This window comes from Suricata suricatta, chromosome X (genome assembly GCF_006229205.1).
Source record: "Suricata suricatta isolate VVHF042 chromosome X, meerkat_22Aug2017_6uvM2_HiC, whole genome shotgun sequence".
Lineage (NCBI taxonomy): Eukaryota > Metazoa > Chordata > Mammalia > Carnivora > Herpestidae > Suricata > Suricata suricatta.
In genome coordinates, this window is record NC_043717.1 from 91,834,184 (window position 1) to 91,856,308 (window position 22,125).

The 22,125-nt window shown below is 50.9% G+C and overlaps 1 protein-coding gene and 1 pseudogene across 4 annotated transcripts in view; one reads left to right on the forward strand and one right to left on the reverse strand.

Moving 5' to 3' along the window:
• ELF4 (E74 like ETS transcription factor 4) overlaps positions 1-19,386 on the reverse strand; it is a 40,004-nt gene extending 20,618 nt beyond the window's left edge. For 2 of the 4 annotated variants that reach the window (XM_029929890.1, XM_029929887.1), the window contains exon 1: positions 18,943-19,152. The gene's annotated coding sequence lies outside the window, so the exon portion shown is untranslated. Of the gene's footprint in view, positions 1-6,018; positions 6,119-18,942; positions 19,153-19,229 lie in introns of those variants that run through there. The other 2 variants (XM_029929889.1, XM_029929888.1) reach the window with 2 other exon arrangements.
• Positions 4,295-4,760, forward strand: LOC115283612 (annotated as a pseudogene).
• Positions 19,387-22,125: the final 2,739 nt, after the last annotated feature.

Sequence of the window (22,125 nt, forward strand, 5' to 3'; positions counted from 1 at the left end):
GTTAAAAGATATGAAATTATTGGGACAAGAAAGATGGCAGAAGGATGAACTCAACTTGGACAGTTTGAAATTGGGATTATCTTGAAAAAAAAAAAAACCCAGGTGGAAAAAATGAACCTGGACGGTCATTTTGCTACACACACACACACACACACACACACACACACACACACCCTGCATTGGCAGGAGGGACCTCTATAGGCCTTCAGTGACCAAAGGAGCAGGCCTGGCCTGAGGCTGGCAACCCGGATACAGTCCTGTGGCAGAAAGTGGCCTGTGATGAATGAAATGTAGCTTCAGATGGCACACACCCCACCCCCGCCCCCAGGAAGGCCTGCTTGCTTCCATTGGTGGGATCACAGAAACACTGACCAGAGACTAATTAAATTTATTAGTGGGTTTTTTAGAAGCTGGGGCAATCTGTGGCTTGGCACCAACAGGATATTAAGTCAGATCACTTTAATTGAAGGGGCTGGGTTCTTTGTCAAAGCCCCTGCCAGCGCGTGTCCTAGAAACGAAAGCAGAGGCTCCTTGCTCAGATCTGGGACTCCTCCAGGCAGGAGGGGCTGGGCTGTGTTTGCCACCTCCTCCGGTGGCCCCTTCCAAGTGCCCCATTCCTTCACTGGCCACTTCCCAGGCCAACAAAAGCAAAGGGCCATCCAGGGTCGCCTGCACAGAGGGCAGGGAGCAAGGCTGAGGTGCAAGGATAGCCTATTGGGGTGCAGGCAGACAGGGAGGGCGGCCTCAGCTTTGATGTCACCATGAACCCCTGGGGTTCCTCCTGCCCCCTCACCTACACTACTCAAAGCCTCTTCGCAACTCAGAGCCCCACGATATCAAAGTTAAAAGGGACCTGAAGGAGCATGGATCTATCTCTCCCATCTTCTAACTGGAGATGCCGAGTTCTTGAGGGAAGAGAAATGACTTGCTCAAGGTCACACAGCCAGTCATTATGACTCCCAGGTGACCTTTCTTCCTCCCCTCCTCATTGTCTCCTGGCATCCTCAATAAGGCCAACCCTTTCTTCTGGTGAGAACAGACAGTGGCCAGAGACCCAGGGCTGGCAAATAACAATGAGGCCACACATGTGCAGAACATGTTGAACTTTTGCAGCAACTTCCCCACCTTCATGTGACAGATTAAGTTCATTTCTGAGAAAAATGTCACAGAGCACTCAGAGGCACCAAGAGGGAGGTGCGGAACACCAAATACAAACTTGGCAGGTTGTCATCAGAGAGAGAGTCCTAGCCCTGGCTCTGCTCATGGTGTGACCTTGGGCAAGTCACTTCTGCTTTGCGGGCCCATTTCCTCAGCTGCACATTGAGGGGGTTGGACTGGAAAGTCTAAGGCCCTTTCTAGTCCTATGATTTAGAGTCAGCAAACTGTCGCGCTTCCAATTCGTGCATTTTTGCACAGGCACAATCTTGATCATTTTCTCTCAGAGTAAAAGCTTACAGAAGGTTCCCCTGCCCAGCTGTGGTTTTCCGCTGCCACTGTGGGCCCCCCTCACCTCATATTCACCTGCCCCGCCCCACCCTTCCCTTCTAGCTGACCTGTCTGCCCTTCTCTCTGAATTCCTCTCCCATCAAAATAGAGATAGCTTCCTCTGGGAGCCCCCCCACCCCTCCAGTCCAGTGGGCCAGGAGCATCCAGTTTTTGTGGGGGCAGAGGCAGGGAAAGAAGGACTCTCAGCTCTCCCCAGCCTCCCGGGGCCCACAGCAGACAAGCAGTCAAGCAGGGGATAGGGCCAGCTCTTACCGCACCCCTGCTCTGCCAGAGGAAACAGCCCCTCTCTGCCACTTCCTGTCCCAGGGGTTTGAGCAGTTTCCCCTTCAGGGCCTGCAGGCCCTCCCGGCCCCGCCCCTGCCCCACACAGGTCAGAGAGTACAGAGAGAGGAGGGGCCCTGCGGGTGAGGGGGAGGATCCCTCACAGGAAGGCCGAGGAGACAGCTGTCTACACCAGGGGACACCCCAGCAGCGCCACTGCCAGCCTGCTAGAGCTGGGGGCATGGGGACCGGGAGGGGGTTGGCGCTGTTGCTAAAAATCCGCTCTGGTTAGTGGATGAGTAGGAGTGAGTGGATCACTTTACCTAACTATCTATCACCTTGAGGGGGCGGGTGCAGAATGAGCCAGGCCTTGGACGATTGGATAAAAGAGCAGACTGTATGCTCAGGTCAATGTCCATCTGGGGCTGAGCCTCAGGTGGCTTGGGATGAAGGGATGTGCTAAAGCAAGAGCCTGGAAAACCAGGCTGACAACAGGGGTTAATCAGGAGAGACAGGTGACAGGGAAACCAATGCCACTTCACAACTTTGCATGATTTTGTCCCTAGCACCAGTGGACAGAGACAACAATGGAGAGCAAAGTACAGTACATACGGGTCAAGGGTAGCAGCATTTTCTGGGTGATGGAACAAGAAGCTATCATATTCCATACCGGCTACTGACTTGGTTTTTTTCTTTTTTTTAAGTTTATTTCTTTTTAGAGAGAGAGCAAGCAGGAGAGGGGCATAGAGAGAGGGAGAGAGAGAATCCCAAGCAAGTTCCGCATTGTCGGCATAGAGCCCGATGCAGGGCTCGATCTCATGAATGGTGGGATCACGACCAGAACTGAATTAAGAGTTGGATGCTAAACCAATTGAGCCACCCAGGCGCTCCATGCCTGCTACTGATTTGCTGCGATGACTTCCACTTGTAAATACCTCCCAGTTGCCCTTGCAAGGTGGGGCTCCCAGAACTGGAGTGATGTGCCTGTGAGGGGTCCTGCAGGCGTGTGACCAGCTCTGCCAGGCCCTCCCAAGGCAGTGGGTCAGAGAAGCACTGGAAGCCAGAGGCCCTGGACCTCTGCCCAGTAGCCAGTCCTCCTGAGGACAAGTTAGAAGTACGTGATGATGGTTCTAGAAGCCTTGGCGCCTGGGATGGAGGGCTAGTAGTGGATAGATATGATCACTTTGGTCCCCCTGTGTTAATATTGTTCCAATCTGAGCAGCAGTGAGAGAAGTTAAGGGGACCCCTAGACATGATGGTACTGGGTGAGGCGACAGAAAATGGATAGAAGATGATCTTGACACCTTTCTCAGTTCTAAGACTTTTCCTCAGCTCTTACAACTTTGGCCAATAGCCCTGCCCAGCCAGGCCTCCTGTCAAGAGAACAGAGTCTCTCTTTTCCCTGTCCCCTCTCCCTCCACGCACTCCAGGGAAAATAGGCCCCAGTGCCCCAGTGATAGGGCCCCACACAAGCCTGTTTCTCCACCCCCAGCATTTGGAGTGAGTACTATTTCCCAGCTGGCATGGGGGACGCCAAGGAAGCCTTGGAGACAGCATCTGGATGAGCACCTGGGCTTCTGCCAGCCCCTCCCTACATCTGCAGTGCAAACCCGGGGCCCGGGTTTGGTTACAAGCCCGACTCAAAGCTGGTGGCACGTGTTTGGAAAGCGCATCTAGACTGGGTGGAGGGGGTGGAAGCACTTGAGAGCAGTGCCAACTCAGGGCAAGCGCTTGCGGGGTTGGCATGGATCTGAACTAGCACCGGCCTGGGATGGTGGGTGTGGCCACTGTGGTCACACTACTGGGCCCGTTGGGGGAGGAGCAGAGGGGTGTGGTACTTGTTTAAACGTGGGTAAGATTTTCTTCTGTGCCCTCTGATATCATTTGAGGCTGTTCCCTCTGCATCTGGGGAAAGGGGCCAAACAGTAAAACTTACAGGGTGACAGGGTGGAGCGTAGAGAAGGTGGCAGGGATTTACATTTATTGTGTACGAGCTGTGGGGTTGGTGTTGTGCCAGGGACTTTACATAGCCTATCTCTTTTCATTCTTACAACATCCTTACAAAGCAGCTAGTCAGTGGAAGAGCTGGGGTTTGAACCTAGATTGATTTCCAACTATTACATTCTTTGAACGTTGTTTTCAGTGAACTCTCTTTTGGTAGTAATCATATTCTAATAGTTCAATTTTATTTTATTTTACTTTTTAAATTTTATTTTGAGAAAGAGAGAAAGAGCGTGAGCAAGTGGGAGAGGGGCAGAAAGAGAGGTTGGGGAAGGGGCGTGAGAGAGAATCCCAAGCAGACTCCACTTTGTTAGTTCTGAGCCTAAAGCGGGGCTGGAATTCACAAACCACAGGACCATGACCTGAGCCAAAGTCAGAGGCTTAACTGACTGAGCCATCCAGGTGCCCCTTAATAGTTCAATTTTAAAAACGGCAGAAGTGAGGCTCAGAAAAGACTAGATAACATAAGCAAGGTCACACTGCCCGTCAAGAATGGAGGCAGACCTTTTCCCACACACCAGGGAAAATGGTGGACATTGAGACAGAGGGTGCCTATCAAAAACAGCTGATCATCCTTCAAAACAGGAAGAGCGTCCTGCTTGGAGACTCTGGCAAGAAGAAGCTCCCACAATATTACAAAAACATCAGTCTGGGCTTCAAGACGCTTGAGGCCATTAAGGGTACGTATATGGACAAGAAGTGACCTTTTATTGGTAATGGCTGTGAGGGCAAATTCTATCTGGCATGGTGACCAAGACGAAGATGCAGAGGACCACTGTCATCCACCAACACTACTTCCACTACCTCCGAAAGTACAACTGCTTTGAGAAATGCCACAAGAACATGTCTATAAACCTGTCCCGTTTCAGGGACCTCCAGACTGGTGATAGTGTCACAGTGGGTGCGCGACAGTCCTTGAGTAAGGCTGTGTGCTCCAAATGCTTAAGGTCAGCAAGGCTGTCAGCACCAAGAAACAACTCCAGAATTTCTGAGACTAGACATGTGCCCATACTTCTACACAAAATAAAGTGGTTTTCCTAAGCAGATAAAAAAAGAAGACAGGCAGAACTCAAACCCAGGCTTGTGTGCCCTTGATCTCAAAGACTGTGCCTTTCCCACTGCCTCAGGTTGGTGACCATTTGCTCAGATCCCTAGCTCAAGGCCTGCTCACAATACCCAACTTTGAATGTTCAGAACCTCTGTGATGCCCCTTCAACAAAAAGCTTCCCAGGTCTGTGACCTTTCCCCCTAAAGGTCTCAATCTCAAGCAAAGCTCCATCTAATAAGTGAATCCTAACTTTCTGGGCCAAGTGTGCACCAAAATCGTGTCAAGTCCCTGTGGCCAGCTCTGTAGGAAGGGTACATGGAGTAGGAGGCTTCCAGCTCTGTTGTTGAAGGAGGCTGACTCTATTTCTATACCTCGAGGGACCTAGTTTTCAGAGAGTTCCTGGATCCAGACCTGGAGTGGTCATGGTATGGTCCCTGCCCCATAAATGTACACTTGCTCTCAGCTTACACATAATGAAAGTCTGGGTTCTTATCTCAGGGTGTTGATTCATTCACACATTTATCCAAACATTTATGGAAGGTCAGCCCTGAACACATTATAGATGGCAGGCCCGTGGCCAGGGACTTAACACCAGGCCCACCCTATTCTTTTCTATGGTTGGGTCTGTTCTTTTTTTTTTTAATTTTATTTGAGAGAGAGAATGAGAGAATGAGCAGGGGAGGGGCAGAGAGAGAAGGGAGACAGAGAATCCCAGGCAGGCTCTGGACTGCCAGCACTGAGCCTGATGCGGGGCTCAATTCCATAACACTGGGATCATTCCCTGAGCCGAAATCAAGACTCAGATAGATGTTCAACTGATAGCCACCCAGGTGCCCCTGGTACGGTCTCTTCATCTCTAAGTTCCCAGTTAGCTAGGTTAGCCCATATGTCTAAACAATATTGCTGGGCTTCTCTCCCCAAAATACATCTATAACAAATATCTCTCCATAACTGAGGCCCAGAGGTTGGCAGCAAATGGGGAATGATTGCTAATGGGTATAGTCTCTTTACAGGATGATGAAAATCTTCTGTAATGGACTGTGGTGATGGATACAACTCTGTGAATATACCAAAAGCCACTGAACTATATGCTTTGAGCCTATAGTTGAGTAACTGTATGGCATTGAACTAAATCAAATGGAACTATTATCTAAAACAAACAAGCAAACAAAAATGAGGCCCAGAGAGGGGCAGCAGCTCACTCAAGACCATGTGCAAGTTGACAGAGCAGCTCAGGCCAGACTCCAGGTCTTCTGATTTCCGATTTTGAGGCTCTTACCTTCTATCAGCATTCTCACAAACCTAAGCAAGGATAAATGCCAAGGTTCAGTGAGCGTGCAAGGCAGGGCCAGCCTCGTGCGTGAGGGCTGGTGACTGGACCGCAAGCAATAAGGTAAGCAGTAGAAAATGCTGTAGACCACGGGCTTTCATTTAGGTCTGCCATGAGGGTCACCAAGTGCCTGCCCCTCTCTGGAACCCATTGTCCCCATCTGTGAAGTGAAGTGAATGAGTCTGGTGATCCCTTGCGAAAGGTTCTACCAGCTGTGACCCTCCCAGGTTCTTTTTTTCTTAATGTTTATTTATTTTTGAGAGAGAGAGAGAGAAAGAACACAAATAGGGAGGGACAGAGAGAGAGAGAGAGAGAGAGAGGGAGACACAGTATCGGAAGCAGGCTCCAGGCTCTGAGCTGTCAGCACAGAGCCCGAAGTAGGTCTTGACCTCACAAACCATGAGATCATGACCTGAGCTGAAGTTGGACAGTTATCCAGCTGAGCAACCCAGGCGCCCCTGGCCCTCTGAGGTTCTAATTATAAAGTACTGCTAGATGAAATAGAATGGCTTCTTCTCCGAGGACTGCAGGAGGTCTTGGACACAATTACGTGTTCCAAGTGATGCTCCTCACTGATGGTGATAACCAAGACTTTCTTGTGAGAGTGAGATTCTCTCAGACAATTCCACTGCTGAGTTTCTCCATGGGGTTGTGGGTAGGTTGGTCCTGATTTCCGCCCCCCCAGCAGTGTTAGGTGGGAGAATAAGCCATACTAGAGACCCAATGATCATGTCCTTGGCCTGGTGCCCAGGCAGCCCCCCCTTGTGCTGAGCTTGCCTCCTTGGTGGAGGGAGTGATTGCTGATGGCCACCGGTCTAGCCCCCGCTGGACAGGATGTTTCCACATCAAGCCCCACTTCCTGCAGCTAGGCCTGGGCTCCGGTTCCCCCCTTCTCCTGCCATCTGGTCGCCTGCCCTCTGCCCCCTCCCCTTGCTGGGTGTTTACAGGCTGTCTTATCAGCCTGGAGAATCTGGGCCTCACCCAGCTGGCTGCCCCGCCCCGCCCAGCCCAGACAGTCTGCCCAGGGCCCTACCTGACGTGGTTTTGCCACTACAGGCACACGAGTTTGGTACCCCCTGGCACCCCTGGCAGGCAGGGGGTGTGGATGAGGCTTGCTGCCTGCTAGAGTGAAACCTGAATATTCATAGTGCTTTATCCACCTTGCCCAAGCTGGGGGAGGGCATGCATTCTTTGTGTATTGTCATCATCTCTATCTGCAGGCTATGGGGACAGGAATGAGGTGCTTGGGTCACTGAGAAGGATAACTTTGGCCCGGAGGCCTTGACGGCTCTTCTGTTCTCAGCCAAGAAGAGATGAGCACGGGCAGCACTAGGCTCCAAGAGTACAGGCATGTTTTCTTTTTTTCTAACTGAGGAGAACTGTAAACACTCCAAGCTAAAGGTGGGACAGAATGAAGGGTCTCGGGATGAACCTGGTGGATAAGGGAAGGCTGCAGAATCTGTAGGCACGGCCTTAGCCAATCCATGCCGACATCAGAGTTTCATAAGCCCTGTGCATCTCCATCCTACTCTGGGATCCGCTCACCCACCAAAGGCTAAGATAAGGCCAGAGCTAACTAACCACTGAATAAGTTCAACAGCTTTCCCTGGGAACATAAGGGCTTGGATTTTTCCATCAAATAAGTTTGAACCAAGGAGGAGGACAGGGATGGGGACAGCAAGCAAATGAAGAAGCTGCAGGTGATGGATATGCCTTTTAGGACATTGGGATAAGATCCTGAAAGTTCAAGTTCTGACCTGTCCATACGCAGGTCTCACAGGGACAGGCCGTGCTTGCTAAAGCTGACCAAGTCCCACAGCAGGAATCAAAGCCACAGTCCAAACCCAGCTCATCTTTCAGGAGCTTTCGTATTGTTTGCTGATAAATCAACTCAAATATATTTAGGCAGAGGCGTCTGGGTGGCTCAGTGGGTTAAGCGTCCGGCTCTTGGTTTCCGTCAGGTCATAATCTCCCGGTTAATCAGTTGGAACCCCGCGTCTGGCTCTGTACTAACAGCGCAGAGCCTGTGGAGCCTGCTTGGGATTTTCTCTCTACCTCTCTCTCTGCCTCTCCCTCATTTGCTCTCTCTCTCTCTCTCTCTTTCTCAAAAGTAAATAAATAAACAATAAAAAAATAAAAAGATTCAGGCAGTAGATTGCAACATTCTCACTTAAGATAAAATGCCATACTTGAAAGAAATTTATGAGACTGTGTACTTCTAGGTCCTGGGATAGAATTCAGTAGTTTGGGGCGCTTGGGTGGGAAAGTTTAAAAAGACTCTGCTAAGGCAATTTTGCCATTAAGGGGCTACGTAAGCACAGGCATGCCAAGTCACGTGGCTCTCACAGACCTGGGCCTTCTGGCCAGCTCTGCACTACAGATCTCGTGCTGCCCAGTGCTCTTCTGACTGACTGCAGTAGCAGTCAGGACTCCATAAGCCACCATCCCATCTCCCGAGGAATGACTTCCCCCACCACTCTGAAAAATCACAAACCACTTAATGTCAATGTGTTAGTGGGTGACATTAGCTTAATGTGTCACCTCTCCCCTTAACACATTTCAGTTTAAAAGGCCATGTGGAGCTACCCTACCCTAACCTAAAGAGTGGCTCTGGGCCAATAGTAGGGCGCAGACCAGCATGTGGGCAGGTGAGCCAGGCGGGTATTTCTCAGTGGGGCTGCCTCCTCTCACACTATTAGCCATGGAACGATGTGGACTTCACTATCTACTCCCCATGCCTGTAGTGGTGAGAAAGCTGTACGGAGTGGATGCGAAAGCCTTGGAAACACTGACAACCAGGCCTGGTGCAGCAGAAAGCACACTTGACTGGGAGCCAGTCATGGCTCTGCCCCTGCCTAGCTCCTCCCTCAGCCTTTGAGCTGGCGCCAGCTCCTACTCCAGGGCACACATTTAGATCTATGGCTGTGGCCATACTAGCTGTACTCGGCAGAGCTTTACAGTCCAAACTCATCTGCTTGGTTTCCAAAGGTCCTTCACAGTCTGACCCCACCCTACCTACTCAGCCTTGTTTCCCATGATTTCCCAACTCAAGCCTGGGCTTCAAGCCCAGTGGTCTCCTCATGGTCCCCTGAGGGAACATTCCAGGCTCATTCACGGAGTTTCTCAGGCTTGCCATACCCTTGCTGCTCTGTTTTGGTTAATCAAATAGTGCCCATCCAGCAAGGTCCCAACCAAGCTCCCCAAACCCATGGAGCTGGTGATACCCTGATAACTAGAGTGCACACCTATGGACATCCTTTTCTAAATGCTCATAGTCCAAATTCAACCTCAAGACCTCTTAATGCCACACAAGCTTGAACTGCTCTTTAATTATTTCATGTGTGTATCTTGTTTCCCCAGTAAGGAGTCCAATCCATGGGACCAAGGCCTAGCTCATCTTCTCCTGATTCTAACACAGGTCTGGGTGTTCATGAATTAAGTTCATGTGAAGTCTCTGTGCAAGTGAGATCTCTAAAATAGAGATCCCAGGTCCTGACTGATCTGAGAGCCACAATCTAGGGGTGGCAATAGGGACAGAGTTGGGGGACAAAGGTCTATAGCCTCAAACATTACTTGTCCTCTCTTGCTCCATGACTCTGTGTAGAGAAACACATACTAGCTAGAGTCATTCATTCCAAGCTGCATCAAGAAGGCGGTTGATGATCAATCAGGTCATCATCAAAACATTCTCTCTTTGTACAAAACCACAGTATTTCCACCCTGGGCATATTGGGTGCTGATCTGATCACTGGACCCTCTGGAAAGATTTCATGATTCTGGATCAGGTCTAAGACCTAAAATGATTAGAAGAATGGGGAGTGAGGATAACTATATGAAGACAAGCTTTTCTTAAAAAAATGTTTATTTTTTGAGAGAGGGGGGTGACAGGCAGAGAGAAAAGGGGACAGAGGATCGAAGCAAGCTCCATGCTGATAGCAGCAAGCCCAATGTGGAGCTTGAACTCACTAACTTTCAGATCATGACCTGAGCTGAATTTGGATGTTCAACCAACTGAGCCACCCAGGCGCCCCAAAGACATGGTTTTTCAGAAGAGGCCTTATGTTGTCCAGACAGGAAAGGTTGAGAAGGCATATGATTGGCACCTACAAAATGATGTATGTAGCACATAATCATGAGCCCAGTCACCAAAAATGGTCTGTAAATGAAGGGCAAATAATAAATAGTCCTATTTTGCAAATGCATAAGTTTGTAAACTTATGCAACTCTTTAGTTGAAGAATATCAGTGAAAAGATTAAGTAAGTATCTTCTTTCTTTAAATGTATTTATTTATTTTGAGAAAGAGAGAGAGAGAGGCAGAGAGAGACAATCCCAAGGAGGCCCTGTACTGTCAGTGCAGAGCCCAACATGGGGCTTGAACTCACGAGCCATGAGACCATGACCTGAGCCAAAATGAAGAGTTGGACACTGAACCAACTGAACCACCCAGGTGCCCCTAAGCATCTTCTAAAATGACAGTTACATCAGAGTCATCCATGGTTATAAAATAAGATCACAAAAGCACAACCAAACATATCTTTTATAACAATTACTGTAAATAGGGTAAATTCAAGTGTTAAAAGAAAATGATATTGGCAATCTCATTCTAAACTTCAGATGGAATTGCAAAATAATTAAAATAAGCAAACACAACTTTGAAAAAGAACAAAGTTGGAGGGCTAACACTGCCTGATGTCAAGAATGATTACAAAGTTACATTAATTAAAAAAACTGCCATTGGTGTAAAGATAAACAAATAGATCAATCAGTGGGACAGAATAGAGTCCAGAAATAGGCCTACACATACCAGGACAGCTGCAGTAGCCTAACAATAGCTTTTTCAACAAATGGTACTAGAGTGATTGGATATCCATATGTAAATAGAGAAAAAATGAATTTGTTTTTTTTTTAATGTTTGCTTATCTTTGAGAGAAAAGAGAGCACAAGTGGGGCAGGGCAGACAGAGAGGGATACACAGAATCTGAATCAGGCTCCAGGCTCTGAGCTGTCAGCACAGAGCCTGATGTGGGGCTGGAACTCATGAACCATGAGATCATGACCTGAGCTAAAGTCAGTCACTTAACCGACTGAGCCACCGAAATGCCTGAGAAAAAATGAATTTGGATTCATACCTCTTGCCACATAGAAAAATTCATTCAAAATGGATCAAAAGACCAAAATGTAAAACCTAAAACTATAAAAATTATAAAATAAAACATAAGACAAAATATGTGACCTACAGCTAGGTAAAGAGTTCTTGGATAAAACACCAATTGCATGATCCATAAAAGTAAAAATTGATAAGTAGGACTTCATTGGTATTAACACCTCTGCTCTTGGGACACTTGGGTGGCTCAGACTGTTAAGTATCCGACTTTGGCTCAGGTCATGATCTCGCGGTTTGTGAGTTTGAGGCCTGCGTCAGGCTCTGTGCTGACAGCTCAGAGCCTGGAGCCTGCTTTGGATTCTGTGCCTTCCTCTCTTTCTGCCCCTCCCTGCTCACACTCTGTATCTCTCTCCTTCAAAAATAAATAAACTTTTAAAAAGCTTTGATAAAAATTAAAAAAAAAATCTGCTCTTCAAAAGATACTATGAAGACAATGAAAAGGCAAGCCAGAGACTCGGGAAAATCTTTACCAAGCACACATCATCTGATAAAGGTCTTGTATCCAAAATGTATAAAGAACTCTCGGGGCACCTGGGTGGCTCATTCGGTTGAGCATCCGGCTCTGGCTCAGGTCATGACCTCGCAGTGCGTGGGTTCGAGCCCTGCGTCAGGCTCTGTGCTGACAGCTATCCCAGAGCCTGGAGCCTGTCATTGGATTCTGTGTCTCCATCTCTCTTTGACCTTCCCTGCTCACACTATCTATCTCTCTCAAAAATAAATAAAACATTAAAAATTAAAAAAAAAAAGAACTCGCAAAACTCAACAAGAAAAACAAATCAATTTTCAAATGGGCAAAAGACTCAAACAGATACCTCACCAAAGAAGATATATTGGTGACAAATAAGTACATAACAAGATGTTCAGCATCATCCATCATTAGAGAAATACAAATTAAAACCACAATGAGGTACCACCGCGCATCTATTAGAATGGCTAAAACTAAAAAGACCCGCTGAGTGTCGGCGAGGATGTGGGGCAGCCAGAACTCATACACTGCTGGTTGGCATGGAAAATGGTACAACCACTTTGGAAAACTGTGACAGTTTCTTAAGAAGTTGAACCTACAATTATTGCATGATCCAGCCATTCCAGTCCTAGGTATTCAACCAAGGCAGAAGGACATATATAGCCATACAAAGATTTGTACACAAATGTTCACAGAAGCTTTGTTTGTAATAGTCTAACATTTGGTGAGGGAAGCCACCAAATGTCTGTTGACCAATGAATAAACAATGTTTGGTATGTCCTTACAATGTGACGCTACTTAGCAATAAAAAGTAATGAAATACTTATGTATATAACAACATGGATGTATGTCAGATATGCTGAGTGAAAGAAGCCATACAAAAAGAGAGAACATGCTACATGATTCCATTTATATAGAACTCTAGAAGATGCAAACTGTTACAATGAGTCATAAATAAGCTCCGGAACTCTAATGCATGGTATAGTGAGTATAGGTAACAATATTGTATTGCAACCATCAAACTTGCTGAGATTAGTCTCTTTCTGGCGCACAGTCTTGAATTGCTCTTTAATCACTAAAAAGAAAAGATAATGATGTAACAATAGAGGTGCTAATTATCATTACAATGGCAACCATATTACAATATGCAAGTAGCCCACTATGGGGCTAAGTGCGTGCGTATTACTCAAGTTCTAGAATTGGGTTTAGATCCTTCAGAGGAGGGGGTTAGGTTTGCTGTGATGTTCTTTTTTAGGATCAGCGTGGTGCCAAGAAAGTGGTCACCTAATGTAACAGACAGGTGTTTTCTGGGCATGGATTCTCACAGAATCAACAGAGCTGAACTAATCTCTTTTATCCTCTGGGGGCAACATGGGAAAAAAAGACTGGTTATCTCCTAAATCTATGTCTAAGTACCTCCTTGCTATCAGGTCATCAGGAATTTGGGGAGGTTAAGACTAATTGCCCGCTCTCCCATCCCCCAAGGCCCAGCAGTTCTAACCTGAGGGGTGGAGACAAAGGCACTGAGCGAAGTGGCTCAGGAGTTGTCCATGGGTGGTCTGATTTATCCTGGGCAAACAGGATCCACTTAATGGCAGACGGAGCCTCCAAGGTACTTTCTGGGAGGCCTCTGGAAGGTGGATGGTACCCAGTCCCCTGGGAACTCTTCTGGGCAAGGACAGTGCTCCAGCTCCAACCCAAAGCCTCTGGGCATTGACCCTGAATGTATGCATCATCTAATTCTAGTAAAAGGAGGGAGAAAGTGAGCAGCGGTTGGCCAGTTGGCTCCCAGAATTCTACACTCAGCAGGGTAATAACAACAAACTGTTGGTTGCTAAATACTTGCCAGCGATGGAACATGAGGCCTTCTGTCAGAGGAACTAACTTACTCTCATTCCTGCAGCAAATAATACTGAAGATGAAAGTGGCAAAGAGATAAAGACAGCAATGTGAATCAAGACAAAGACCCTGAAGACCTGCTTTTCGCTCTTCACAGCACCACGCCTGCCACTCAGAAACACTATATGTTGCACACACGCGTCTTCTTCCGTACCCCCTCATTCTCCAGTGTGATGGCAGAGCCAGTAAAGGGTTAGCAGAAAGATATGGGAAATCTCCGTCTCAGTTTTAAGAATGGGTATGGCAGGCCCTGCCAGTGCTTCCGGAGAAGCGGTGGATCCCTGGAGTCGGCAAAGTCAAGGGTGTGTAAAGCGGTAAGTGACAACAACAATGACAGCGGCAGCCACAGGAATAGTAGCAGCTAATGCCTATGGGGCAGTAACTATATGCCAGGCACCATGCTGAGCGCTTCACATGCGTTATCTCATTTAATCCCCATTCCAATCCTGGCAGGTGGGCACCGGACCCCGAGTGGTTAAGTGACCAGCCCAAACTTACACAGTTAGTAAGTGGCAGGTCTGGAATATGGACGCAGAGAACCTGTACTCTTCCGCCTTCTAGACAACACGCTTCACTAGAAAGATATTGGGTTAGCCTGGAAGAAGAAAGGAAGTTTCTGGAAGGGCAGGTGGACTGAGAAGCAGGAAGTGCCAGCACTGGGACAATAAAATGGTCCATCAAGAAGATGGGAACCTAAGGCAAAGCTGGCTCCACCCAGGCAGGCTGCTTAACCTCTTTCTTCTTGTTGGTTTAAGAAACATTCCAGCACTTTCCCTTGCAGACCCTCCTGCATGAAACACCTTTCCCTGAGCCTCCTTCTCCTCCAATAGAAGGCTGGGGTATCTGCCGAGAAACTCACCTTAAGATATGACTTCCCAGCCAAGAAATCAGGGCACTCTGGTGTGTCCCTGTGGTGTTGCAATGTGCTGGGGAGGGGGCAGGGAAACAGGGCGGTGAGAGAGAGAGAATGATGGGGGGGAGGGGGATATGTGTGTCTGGGTATTTTTCTCCAGTTAAAGCCAACAAGAGCCAAGTTCCCCTCTACACTTAGCAATGGGAGACACAGTGGCAGCAAAACAAATATATGGCTAGTCCTTGCCTGCGTGGTCTGGGCAGAAACCTGTGGGACTCTCTAGACTCTTCGGTTCCCAAGCTGGCTGGAAATGAAAATCTTTGTCCTCCACCTGAAACTCCAGGCTTCCAGAGCAATCCCAGAGCTCCAGGGAAAGGTGGGACCCAACCAGGCCAAGCCTGCTGTGAACACCACTGGTGTGTCAATATTCCTGTGCCTTTGATACCTTCTACCTCTTTCCCTCTTTTCCCCAGGGCGTGTGTGTGTGTGTGTGTGTGTGTGTGTGTGTGTGTGTGTGTTGGTGGGGGGGTAGCTCAAAATGAAATCCCCTCAGGTTGTGTGACAAGGAAGGCGGCCTACCCTTTGTGTCTTATCAACACACCCTGGGCTCCAGGTCTGGGCCGGCCACTTTCTATCTCCTGGAGGGAAGATCGGGGTTTGCTCTGAGCCACCCACACTCCCTGACCTGGTCTTTTATGTGACATGCATTTACCAAACAATTATCCAGACTTCGAAGGTCAGTCTGTGGCCAGTGAAGACAGAGAAAGGCGAATTTTCTCCCTTTTCTGCTCAGCCAAATCTCCCTCACGCTGCCCCCCCCCTTCAAGGTCTAGCTCACTGTGAGCCTCAGCCGTCACAAAGCCTTCCCTCCCTCCTCCAGCTTCCAACCTCAGACCTCAGGCTGCCTCTTGCCCCTGTTCTGAGGAGCACAATTAGCACCTGACCAGCCACTGGCCAGGCTGCTTGTCCTCGCCGCTGATCGTTTCAGTGTCTTAGTCATCTTTACACCACCACCTCCTCTGCTGCCTAGTGCAGGTTGAGCACACAGTAGGTGCTAATAAATGGCTGTTGAATTGAAACTCGGCAGTCCCTATGAGGTCAGAACCCTCACAAGCACCCCGACCAGCAGTTCCTTGGCAACCAGCGCTGGGGCCTGAGCTATAGGGCATTACTGGCGCGGCCACTATTACAGGTCATGCAAGGCTCAGCAGCCAGAGATTTGCAGGCAGGTTGGTGTTGATGAGAAAAGCCTCTGACCTCTAGGAAAGTGCCCATGGGATTCTGGGTACCTCGGATGAGTTTCCTTTCTCCCCTGCAGAACTAGTTTTCAGTGTGAGAACCACAAAGGGAATAAATTGGCAGGGAAGCCAGAAACCTCTTTGCAACTTAGAAATCCTGGAGAGATAACCAAGCCCAGGTTGGGGTCAGGCCCAAGCTTGAGGAGAGAAGGCTGCTGGAGGCCCTTCCCAGCTCAGCAGGAGATCTCTGGGAGATGGGGGTGGCATGGCAGAGGGCTAGAGGGGCGTTTGGGGGTGGCCCTAAGTAATGGCATCCTGTCCTGGAACCCAACAAATCATGCCACGGAATGCTTGCCACCTGCAGCCCTGAAGGAAGCAGGACTCCCTTTCTCCATCATTCATCCAAATCCCAAGGCAATTCAGGGGGTGTGTCCAGACCAGAACCCAGCCAGGGTCCCCAGGCAAAGAGAAGCCTCCAAGTCTGGGGTGCTTGGCTCCTCACACTAGCTCAAGTATTTGAGCCTGGCTTTGAATTATTCTTATTTATATAGATGACCTAGCCACTCTCCCTGGCTCCCTCTCACACCCCACACCCCAACTCTGGCCTGCAAAAGAAGGGATACACAATCCTGGAAGGCATGTCTTCTTTGCCTCCATATTTTCCTCACTGCCCCTTCACTGATGCCTGCTACCATGACTGGCTCTCTGCGAATGTTTACTGAGTAGAGTCTCAGTTTTAGGCACTGTATCAGAAAATACCATAATGCCAGTTCGTGCTCACTATGTGTCATACACTGTTCTAATAAGCAGCTTATGTGTATTGGTGTACTTGATCTTCAGAGCATCCTTATGAAGTAGGGCTCATTTGACAGGTGAGGAAACAGAGGCATACAATTGACTGGGATCACATAGCTAGTAAATAACAAAGCTGGGTTTTATTATTTTTTTAAGTTTATTTATTTATTTTGAGAGAGAGCGCGTGCAAGTGGAGAAGGGGCAGAGAGAAAATCCCAAACAGGCTCCGCACCACCAGTGCAGAACACAGTCCACCAAAGGGCTCTAACTCATGAACCACGAGATCACGACCTGAGCTTAAGTCAGATGCTTAACCAACGGAGACACCCAGGCGCCCCCAAAGCTGGGTGTTAGACCCAGACAGTCTGGCTCTAGGGATGTTAGATAAAATGAGAAAGTTGAGGGGGGATGGGGAGTGGCAAGGCCCAAGGCCAAGCTTAGGAGCAGGGATTTCCCTGGGAAAGCAATTCTCTCAGCCTGCGCCTGGCTGGGCCTCTTCAGAGACAAAAGCCCTGCATTTTGCAGGCTAGGGGCATATTGGATATTCTATCAATCAGGCCTATGAATGACAGACCATAGCAACCTAGTTTTTAGATCCCAATATAAGAGAAGACAGAAGCCACTGCGCCACCACTTAGCACTAGGCAGGGGGAGAGCGGATTTCAGGCCCCCAGCTTGTCCAGGGGTGGGCGCCAGTTCCTGAGCAAACACCGAGCAAACAGTGTAGAGTGTAGCAGTGGGAGGAATGCCAGACATAGTTGCAAACAAGCCACTCCTTCGGCTCACAGCTAGAGGCTGGGTGAGGGTGGCAACGTGGAGCCTGCTCAACACCCCCCCCCACTAAAACATCCCAGGCTTTGAACCAAACCCAGCCCCAGAAATAACCCACATGCAAGGCACCCTCTTCCCCACACAAGTCCTCCAAGATAGTTAAGTTCTTCATTTAACTCAAGACTGCTCCCCCACTAAGCTGTTCCTGCTCTGGGTCCACTGAATCAATGGTTGAGAAAGCGCCTTATAACCATGTAACTAACTGCTATAACCACGTAACTGTGTGGAGGGATTTGCATTCTTGCTGGGCATACGTGTTCCCTAGACATTTTTAGTGCCAAAATGTCCTGTCTCCCCAAAGGGGAGAGCTAGATCTGTTCCCTTCAAACCCCTCCAAACTGGCACTCAGGCCAGGGGTCAGCTTGCAGGGGGTGAGTGCCTGATGGGCGTGCCCACCAGCTGTTGGGGCCAAGCAGGGGTGGCTCAGGCCCTGGGGTGGTGACCTCACTTCCGCTCCTACCTCCCCACCTCCCTAGCACTCCTCCCATTTGAGGCCCCACCAGGCCAAAATCGAGAAGTCCAAGGTTAACTGTTCCTCCCCACTTTAAGAGCTAATTAAAATGATTAGCCACAATGAACTGTCAAACATTAACCAGAAGAAGCTGCAGGACCAGACAGGCCTCTATCTGGGGTACAGGGATGAGGGGCAGGACTCAAACTGCCATCAAATCCCATGGCTGGGGTGTTGGGTGGGGGCAGCCAGGGATAACCTGGCTGAGCTGAAGTACCAAGGGGTCAGGAGGTGACTGATGAGGAAGGCCATGTCCCTGGCTACACGCAGTCATGAGGAAAGGGCAGCAGAGTTAGGGTGCCGTAGAGGGATGAGAAATTCATACAGCGGCTACCGCCTCATTAGTTCCCCAAAGTAAGGAGCTTGCCCGCATGGCACCTCACGCGTGTATCTGCTCAAAACCCTTGCGGGCAGCAGAGGAAGGAACCAAGAGGCGGGCGAAGCCAGGAGAGCGGGAACGCGGGAGCGGGAGGGCTGGCGGCTTGCTCACACGGAAACTCTGGCCCCTGCCAAAGAGGTCTCTATTTTGGCGAGCCAATTATTCAACTTATAGGTGTGTATGTGTGTGTGTGTGTGCGCGCACGCGTCACATTAGTGTGTGTGTGTGTGTGTGTGTGTGTGTGTGTGTGTGTGTCTTACTCTAAAGCGCCTGGCCCCTGAGGCCCCAGGGGCCGCCCGATCAATCTGGCAACCTCGCCGCTGTGCGGTCTGACCTCCCGCCCTCGAGCCCCAAGCTTTTGAGGGGCTGCTGTCGCGATCGGCCTCGTCAGGGAACCCGGGCTGCCCGGGTCGCGGGAAAACTGGCCCCCCGCCCTGACTGGGGAATTCGATTCCGTTTCTAACCCCGGCCCAGAAGCCCAGGTTCCCCAACACACACGCGGCGGGGCGAGGCAAGGGCGGGACTCAACACGCCGCGGCTCTCCCACCATTCCTTGGGTCCCCAACGCTACACGCAGGGGCCCCAGCGCCCCTGTTCCCGCCCTCGGGCAAACTTTTCGAGGTTCCCAATGGCTCGAAGAACCGGCGCCATCGACGTACCTGATGCCGAGTGGGCTCGGTCGCCGGGCTGGGATCCGTGGTTGCGGTCCCCTCCCCGCTCCGGGGGCCCAGAGGAGGGTCCCCAACCCCGCCAGCTCGCCTTCTCCCTTCGGAAACCGGGCCGGGCTGGTGGCGCCGGGACCTCGGCGCCGGCGAAAGGAGAAGTGGAAGTTGAGCGCGGCGCCCGGTCGGTCCCCGCGGCCGCTGGGGCCACCGTCCCCCTCCCTCTTTCCCTCCCTCTTTCCTCTCTGCCCGCCTGCCCCCGCGGCCCAGCGCCCGTGACTCACCTCGGCGCCGGGGCAGGCTGGTCCGGGCGGGCGAGGCACAGGGCTCTCCCACACGTCGCGCCGCCAATGGCAAGTTGGAGGGCGAGATGCAAATACCAGGTGAGACGGCGGCGCCCCTGATAAAACGACTCCGGGGGGGTGGGGTGGAGTGCGGGGGGAGCTAGGTGGCCGCCGGGGAAGGCCAGGCCGAGGGAGGGGGCGGCGGGGGCGCCCGGGGAGGGGGGCGCGAGCCGGCGGAGCCCTGCACTGAAACACCCGAGCGAAAGGGGAAATTGCACTAGAGACACACACGTCCCCGCAGGCGGCGGCTGGGGCGGGCGCGAAGGAGGCTGGGCGGGAGGGAGGGAAGAGCCGGAGGGAGGGACCGACGGGAGGGACCGCGGGCGGGCGGGGTGGGTGAGGGAGCGAGGGAGGGACGAGGCGTCTTGGTGGAAACAGCGCCCCTCCACCCCGGGCCCGCCGCGGTCGCCAGCACGGCAGGGGGAGCCGTGCCAGGGGCCCGCTCGGCCTCTCCTTCCCCTCGCGGCTCGCTCGCCCCCGGGGACCGCGAAAGCAGGGCTCCTGCAAGAGCCCGCGTTGCCTGCCCCTGCCTCGGCCAGAGACCCCAAGTCCGCTCGCGCGTGGCGGGTGCGGGGTTCTCATATTCCTGTTCCGGCCCTTCCTGGCCAGAGCCGCCCCCCACACACAATGCCCGGGGGAGAAATCAATTCCCAGGGGACCCTGGGGGTGGCTACGTTCAGGCCCCTCGCGGCCTGCACACACTACTTGCTTGACGCCTTTGGCCTAGACACTTGCACCCCAGGTTATTGAGCGTCTGCTGTGTGCGGACCTGGCAGGAGAGCGGGCGGAGCGCGTGGGTGAGGCCAGGAGATGCCCAGAGGATACAATTCGGGAGATATATGCCAGACACCACAGGATCCCGGGCCAAATGCATTATCGTGCACTTGGGGTGACTGGAGAGTTTGGGGGACTTCTTAAGGAGGTCGAGCCTATGGCTCCTGGTAGGGGAGACCAGGAAGATATGAATCAGGGGAAGGGCTGGATGGGGGGAGTAGGGCTGACACAGTAGGTGCAAAGGCAGCCAGTGCTGGGGTGCTGGGGAAAAGCTCAGGCTCCCCTTCTCTCCAAAGCCAAATTGCCCTGCTTAAGGCATCGACTTGAACTCCAGTCTCCCATTCTATCTCCTCCTTACCCTCTCCTCTGACCTACCTCACCAACCATAAAAGCTCCCACCCTTGACCTGGTCCCACAACTAGGAGGCTCTTGGAGGGAGATGGCTGGAAATTGTCACTTCTTATGGCTCTACATGGTCTGGAAGATGGGCGCACTCAAGCCTCAGCCCTTGAAGCTCCTTGGCAGAAAGCAGGAAAGCTGAAGGGGCCCCAGAGGAAGATGGCTTTCTGCCAGGCAGGGGTGGCCAAAGGGCCTGGAGTTCAGGGACCTGCTCAACCGTCAGCATCTGTCTGCTTCGCCAGCCTTGGGAAAGGATGGTCCTTGGCACAGGACTTGGGGACATGAGTGGTGGTGGATGATGGTGGTGAAAGCAGCTGCAGATTACAGGTTTCCAGGGAAAAACCTAGGGACTGCACTGGGGCACTGGCCCTTCAGATCTCTTGGCTACCTATAGCCAAGTCGCTGAAATAAACACCAAGAGCAGATCTCCACTTTTTTTTTCATGCTCTCCCCGGGGGCGGGATTCCGAATCCTGGAGCCACATTGTTGTCTGCTGATCTCTTGTCCATGAGGCTCCCCTCTCAAAGTCGAAGTCGTAGTAGGTCTCAGCCATCCCTACATACCCTTTATCTTGACCTTGAAACTCACTAACAGACACAAACACACATACATTTACACTTTGCTAAGAGTTCAATGGTCTCTAACATCAGAGAGGCCTGGGTTCCTATTCCAAGTGCACCATTTATCAGCTCTGTGTCTTTGGGCAAGTCACTTAAACTCTTTGAGCCTCAGTTTCCTTATTTTTAAGTTGGGGATAATAAGAACCTACATCAAAACGCTGTAGTGATGACTGAATGACATAATGCACGTCTATGGCAGTGTCTGGTGTCTAGTAACCCCCTCAATAAATGTTAGCTACTTTTAGCATCATCCTTATCCTCACTGCACTTTTCTAACCCAGCTGTCAGAAGAAAGTCTGATAGGTCCAGGCCAGAAGCTGCTGAGGACTAATGGTGGATCCCTCCTATGAGCGTTTGTGGTTTGAACCAAATCTGAAGCTTCAAGGCATGGCAAAGCCAAAGGAGAGGTCTTCCTCTTGGGAAGGGCAGGGAGAGAGGCCAAGCACTGCGCCGACCAGCTAACAGTGACTGGCCCTAATAGCTGCCAATGACCTGGAGCCCACTTGTGGGAATCCCATAAGTTCCCACCTTCCCCAGCCACTCAGAATTAACCACAGCCCAATAATCTGGGACTTGCAGTCAAAGCAAACCCCATCCCCCCTTGATGAATATCTTGTGCTGACCTCACCTTGGGGAGCCATGGGCCACATGAATGACTTTCCTGGCTCCGTTGCCCCAGGTCAGCCAGGCTGCTGTTCCCAATGACCTTGCTGCTCCCAAGACTGCCAGCCCTTCCCCACCTGGCTTCCCACTCTTCCATTTACCCATTGGGTGAGCCCCAGCCAGGTGGGGCCAGCTGACTGAGATCACTACTCCTGATGACAGCCATGCTGTCTCTGCCAATGGCTCATTCCCTGACTTGGCAGGAATTCCCCTTCTCAAGTTGCCCATGGATGCCCAGGCTGCACCATCCAGTGTGCACCCTCAGCCTCTCTCCTTGCAGCCTGTCCCCCCCGCCTCCAACTCTGAGTCAGTCCTCTCAAGCCTCAGAACATGGATCCTTCCAAGAGTGGCGGGCCTCCTGGCTGCCCGCAGCCTGTGCA